Below are 6279 nucleotides of genomic sequence, written 5' to 3'. Positions count from 1 at the left end.
AGCCAAAAGGCCGAGAAGCGATCTATTTCATGCCACCTAAAGTAAGTTGTGTACGTATGGGCCCCCTAGCGGCTTGTTTGGAACTGCATTCCATTATAGGACTCTTAAACATGTCACACAGGTAACTGAGAAAGAGAGGAATATCGATGAATATCAATTATGCAATTGAATACCTAATTTGCTTAATTAAAGTCAAAATACTATAACTTCATAATGGTAAATGGTTGGGATTTCATTCTTGCAGAATTTAGAACTTAAGTAGACATTAAGTCATGAAGTAGACATTATCAGACATAAATCAGTAACGAGCCAGTGACTGTTCTGGTATTATAAAGGCGACACATATTTTAGTGTAAGCTTTGCATATGACCACAGCCACATTCAGGTAACATTAATTTAATTTGTTGGTTTTCAGATTGTTAAAGAAAAAATATGGAGCGACGGGAAAAAAAATTGACAAAAGCTTGAAGAAAGCAAAAAACTCTACAGCAGATATCCAACTCATCCTGGTACTCCCATCGTACAGTAGATGCACCTGTTTGTTGAAAATTATTAAAAGTTAAGTTTTTATATATATATTTTTTCATGTACTTCTGTCATTCACACAAAAAAAAACTTGAATATAAAAGCATTGGCAACAAAAACTAAATAAATTCATTTAGGATATTTTGCTAAACTGGTAAATTGTTGAATAGCTTTAAGCAACTTTATACTGAGTAACAATCTCCCGAATGGGAGGTGTCATGATTTTTACCTTCGCTGAGAGTGTGTGTGCGCATGCGAGTGTGTGTGCACGTGTGTGTGTGAGAGAGAATATGCATGTGTTTGCGTGTGATATCAACTGAAAGCTTGCAGTTCGTGGCCAGAACTTTATTTGTAGTAGTGGACTTTTCATCGCATCGTCAGGTACATTACCATATGAATGAAACCTATATAAGCACACAGGTAGAAAAAAGTCAGCATTGCTATTGATGAATGGAACAGTCGCGCCTTCATGATAAAAGAAAAACAGTTTGAAATTTTCCTCTAGATGCTACCTAAAAAGATGGGTTTCTTTTGCGTCATGTATGGAAGCCTCAGGGCCGTGACTTAAAAGCAAATATGGCCCTGTGTAACTCGCCAGAACCAATCCAAATTGAGATTAGTTCACCCTAATCCAACATGCCATTAGGTGCATTATCATAATTTACCCAAATGGCTCTGTCTGCTCTAGAAGAAGTGATATATCGGAGCAAGACAGCGACAGGCATGATTGTTATACGTAAAAACATTATATGCCTTCTTCATTTCAAAGATGTCCAAATATATATATAAATCAAATCGTATATTGGGGAGAAATCAAACGTACCTTTTCAAACGTTTCGGTTGTTGGACCACAAACGAAAATTCTACAGAGCTACTCTGGATTCAGACAAGATAATTTCGAGTAATGTCGCTCCTTGCTTTGGAATGACGGCCTCCTGTTTTGGGGAGAAGATGTCAGCCCAAGTGGGTTGGCATGTGCGAGCCTCGGACGGCTGAGCTGAGCTGTCCTATGGCTTAGGAGATCACTAGTTCTCTGTCTGGGAACTTAGTGTCTCAAAAAACTAGGGCCCTCCGCGGTGCCCTCAAGGCCGGTCTGGCCACGCCAGGCTGTGTCGCAGGACGTCACGTAACACGATGTCGCATTATGTCGGATTATGTCGGATTATGTCGGAATTACGCGGAAAAACACAAATATTGTAAAATTTTGTCATTATAAGTTTATTTTCCACAATTTCCCAGACTCTTCTAGCCCTCCCCTCAATACAACGTTTAATATTGTATGCATAATATCGTTATTCGCGACCTTTTATGCCCCAACCCCACCTACACCCCCGCAGATCTTTACAGTACCTTAGTAGTATGCATCTTTCACTCGTGGTTTGGACACCAAAAATATCGATTTGGGTAAATTATGTTCATGAACACCTGTTACACAGGTGAGTGTAATCAATCTGAATGTAATAGTTGACTTATTGAGAAACTATGAAGACTGGTAGGGACATCTATCAATCACCTTCATCGTAGGCAAACTCCGGAGGCCCAGTAGCTAACTTGAGGATACAAAAAGACATTTAAGCAGAAGCAAATGAATAGTTCAAAGAAAAGTATTTTTATTCAATACTTTAGACGTAAACAAGCAAAAAGGTAATAGAAACGCATCTGCTGAATCTCATTCGGTCATAAATGCTACTGCCAGAAATCTGACAAAAGGAACAACGTCCAAAGTTTACATTGAATCTCTCGTGCTTATATGCATTCACACTATCACTTAAGATATAAAACAAACCTTATTTCAGTTAACATTAGATATTTTGTTATTTGTAATGCTTCTACATTTCAACATCCAAAAGCTTACTGAATACACACAAGTTGATTACAGATGCATGCAAAGCATTGCCACCATGCGAAGTTTCTAACAATAACCGCAGAAAGGATAACTCTGCTTAGAATAAGATACAAGATACATTTCTTTGTTTATTTAACACATCATTCTCTCACTGACTTTAGATATGCAGATATGCACATGATTTACTTATGAAAGTTTTCTGATATTACTCTAGTACAGACTGACTTGTTACTCTACACTATGATTCATTCCAATTTAAGATACACTACTTCCTCAGGATGTGTATTTCACTTGTGGTCCAGACACAAAATAGACCATTTGGGTAAATTATGTTGATGAGCTTCTGTAACACAGGTGATCGTGATTAAGGTTGAATATATCTTTTATTATTTTTTTTACATTTCATATTCAAGTTTCCATAAGAAATAATTACAGATATTTTTATACCGAATGAAGCTCATGGGAATTCATTTTACAGTTGTATACGGTATTTCTATGTTTTTACATCTGTAAAATGGACTCCGATGAGCTTCTGCGCTAGTCCCCGCAGCAGGAGGAAGATGTCGGCTCTGTGATTCTTCGAACTTCTGCACCAGTCCCCCCAGCAGGAGGAAGCCAGATGCCGGCTCTGGCCGTGGGTTCACCCAGACAAGCTCGGCGACCAGCACTACAGAAACTAGGGAAAGGAACTATAATAAAAAGGCGCCGCACATCCTTGAAACGTAAAGGCGGACAACCACAAATCGTTCTAAACATGCAAAATAAGACATCCACAACAACTGTAGGGCTCCCTTGGAAATCAGTTACCTTGTTAACTGAAGGGACTACCCTAAAGATTGATAAATAAATAAATAAATAAACTGACATCGCATTAGCATTGCATAACTCTCGATGTATCGACATAGCCGGAACAACAAGATACATTACCTGCATACCTGGTGCTAAACTTCCACCGTCGGAAAGCCGCGGGATCGAGAAATCCTGTCTGAGACGTGCACAGGTAACACACGTCTGCGGACTTGAACTTTCTGACCTTTAACCTTAAGTTCAAGGTACCTGATACACACATAACGTCGCGGTATGTGTGACGTACTGCCAAACGCGTTTGCAGATGACTCTCATTTAGTATGAAAGCTCACAAGCTAACTCTAAAACGCTTCTCTTGGACTTTTTTCTAACGTTCTGTCTCCTGTGTACTAACCTACATTCTCCTCCGATCTTGAACATAGCTACATCTATCCATATTCGTAAACTCAATGGGCCACACCTGAACGTAACACGGTGTTAATAACCGCCCAGTGACAGGTGCAGGTACTGCAGCCGCTGACCTCCATCCAGTCACAATCGGGCTGCACGTGACCGTGACACGACCATGCTGAAGCGTCGCCTAGTGAAGGGTGAAGGTATCGCAGCTCAGGAGTGCCCAGTTGAGATAATTAGTACAACATCAGCTAGAACCCAGGAGAAGGTGTGCAGTCTGGTGATTCAAGGTTTTATTGCATCAAAGTTTTAACTTTCATTTTCCTAAAATCTAATTACGTCAGACAGACAGACACGTAGTTTTGGACGGGTCTCCTGGCACTACAAGTGAAACCAACTCAATTCAGTTCTCATCTATGATGTTAGGTTAGTGCACTAGTATAAATAGTCCGCAGTTGTTAATATTCCATGTTATTTGGCGTACGTTGTACCTGATGCAATTGTTGTGCAATAAACTTGACTTGACTCTATCCTTAGTCTAACTATTGTAACGTTGGGGCACCACCGAAGATCAATCAAACAGTTGTCTCCATCCTTCTCGATTTTCTGGTTTTCTTAATGTTTCACTTTGTGTCATGCCTGTCCATTATCTGATATCATCCTCAACATCTACTGTATTCCGTTACCTCTTCCTTCCTCCCTGAGCGGTTCCTTGTATGATAGTTTTAGCTGGTCCCAATGTAATCCATAGTCATAGATAATGTGTCACTGTCAGTTTTCAGTGTTTCCTGAAGCAGTTTTGGTCTAGCCTCCTGTATGTCTGGACTGTTATTAGCCTGCGTTTACACAATCTCTCGCTGGGTGGGGGCGGTAATTGTCGGCCCGGCCGCTAGGAGTGCGATTCAGACAGGCAAGTCTGTGATCATTACCCTCGCCGAGAAGGTTATGTTTTGGGTAGCGTTTGTATGTGTGTATGTAAATGACCAGCATAACTCAAGAAGACTTTGGACAACTTCTGTCATTTGGTAGAAAAGATGATCAACTGGTATGATTTATAATCCATGAGAAACACTCATGATACGTCAGTCAAAAATTATTTGGCAAAGGTATGGAAGCGCCCTAGAGGTCGCCCTAGAGGAAGATGGAAAGACCAGATCTTCAACACACTCCAGGGGCTGGAGATCACCAGAACTGACTGGAGGGTCTATGCCGAGAGCAGACCAGCCTGGCGAGCCCTATGCACGTCTGTAGCCGCCATGCATCAGACACTGATGCCTGCGAATGATTGATTGATTGAAAGGTATGAGGTCGTGGAACTCTAGTTCAGTATGATAAAAAATTGGTACGCATCTACATGTAACAAAAGAGTTTAACTATTGGTCAAATAAGTCAGAAAATGGGTCACTTACCGGACTGGATGTTTATTTGGTTTATTTTATCACAGGTCTCTATAGTTGCACAAGCATTGATTTCATATTTCCTATTGACACTAGTGCATGTATGACAAGGCTTTATAACACCTGCAAGTTTCGTAAGATCTCACTTCTACACTTCGCGTGCTGAGCTTGAAGCTGGCACCATGCTCATAGTCATCAGTCATAGACTGGACACTACTCTTAACCCTCATACACCCCCATGACAATTTGAACATTTTTGATCCGAAAAATATTTTTAGTAAACATCTACTATTACTTAGTAACCTCTCCTAATTTTTTACGGAGATTGGCACAATAATGCGGAAATTATAGAGGAAAGTCTGTGATGAGTCCATGTAGGGTCTATTTAAACCCCAGCAAAACATCCCAGCAAAACGTGTAGTTTTCGAAACATACATACATTGTGATAATGAGCAGGAATTATTCACACCTAATCGTGTCAAAATATTCCTCTTATATCAACGAATCAATGTACATGTATGTATAGATACTAATTTGATCCCCGAAAAAAGGAAGATGATAATAATTACTAAGCAAAATATAATGGGGTCCATTTTTCGATCATTTCAGCACAAAGAAAAATGTTGGGGTGTACGAGGGTTAACTGCAACATGGTCATAGCGGAAAGAAAATTGCAACCGGAATGTATCCACAATACAGTCACAATGCATACAACTTCATGATACATTTTTTTTTACACAAAAACTACATATTACCATACTTATACTACACCCCCTACAATGTGTAGACACTATGTACATGCTATACTACTGATATTCAAACATAGCTGCCTCAGGCTTACAAACATTGTAGGTTCACAACAACATCTCTTCACACTGACCCTTTAGAGTGTTCAAAAGTTTGGTATAAAGCTTGTGTAATCATTCACAAAGACTACAAGTATCCAACAATAGGTATTGTTCTGACTAGCGCTACAACACTGACTCAACAGCCCCAAAGCCTCATACAGCACTTACATGTTGCAATATTCCTTTCCTATTTATAAGAAATACATAGTATATTCTTACTTCTTATAGGACCAGCTGACCCAATTATATGGATGACATCCATTTCGCATCAATTCATCTGTTTCCAACAAAAGTTTGCAACCATACTGTAAATCTTACAGAGAAGCTGCAAGTAAGCAAATATATGCAATAAATTGCAAAGAAATATTGGGAAATGGATACTAACGTTGTACAATGCCTCTTTTTCTATCAACAAACATTGCTGGATTTTGTCTTAAACTTACTCATTGCAAAGAATGCATTT

The 6279-nt window shown here is 39.5% G+C and overlaps 1 long non-coding RNA gene across 1 annotated transcript; it reads right to left on the bottom strand.

Annotated features, from left to right (window-relative positions):
- Positions 1-2107: 2107 nt before the first annotated feature.
- Positions 2108-3983, bottom strand: LOC136445455 (uncharacterized). Its single transcript, XR_010757410.1, has 2 exons — positions 3299-3983; positions 2108-3047 (listed from the first exon to the last, which is right to left on the bottom strand). It is a non-coding gene; the product is annotated as an uncharacterized lncRNA (long non-coding RNA).
- Positions 3984-6279: the final 2296 nt, after the last annotated feature.

This window comes from Branchiostoma lanceolatum, chromosome 11 (genome assembly GCF_035083965.1).
Source record: "Branchiostoma lanceolatum isolate klBraLanc5 chromosome 11, klBraLanc5.hap2, whole genome shotgun sequence".
Classification (NCBI taxonomy): domain Eukaryota; kingdom Metazoa; phylum Chordata; class Leptocardii; order Amphioxiformes; family Branchiostomatidae; genus Branchiostoma; species Branchiostoma lanceolatum.
The sequence above is the reverse complement of the archived record's forward strand: the minus strand, read 5'-3'. Positions and strand labels throughout refer to the sequence as shown.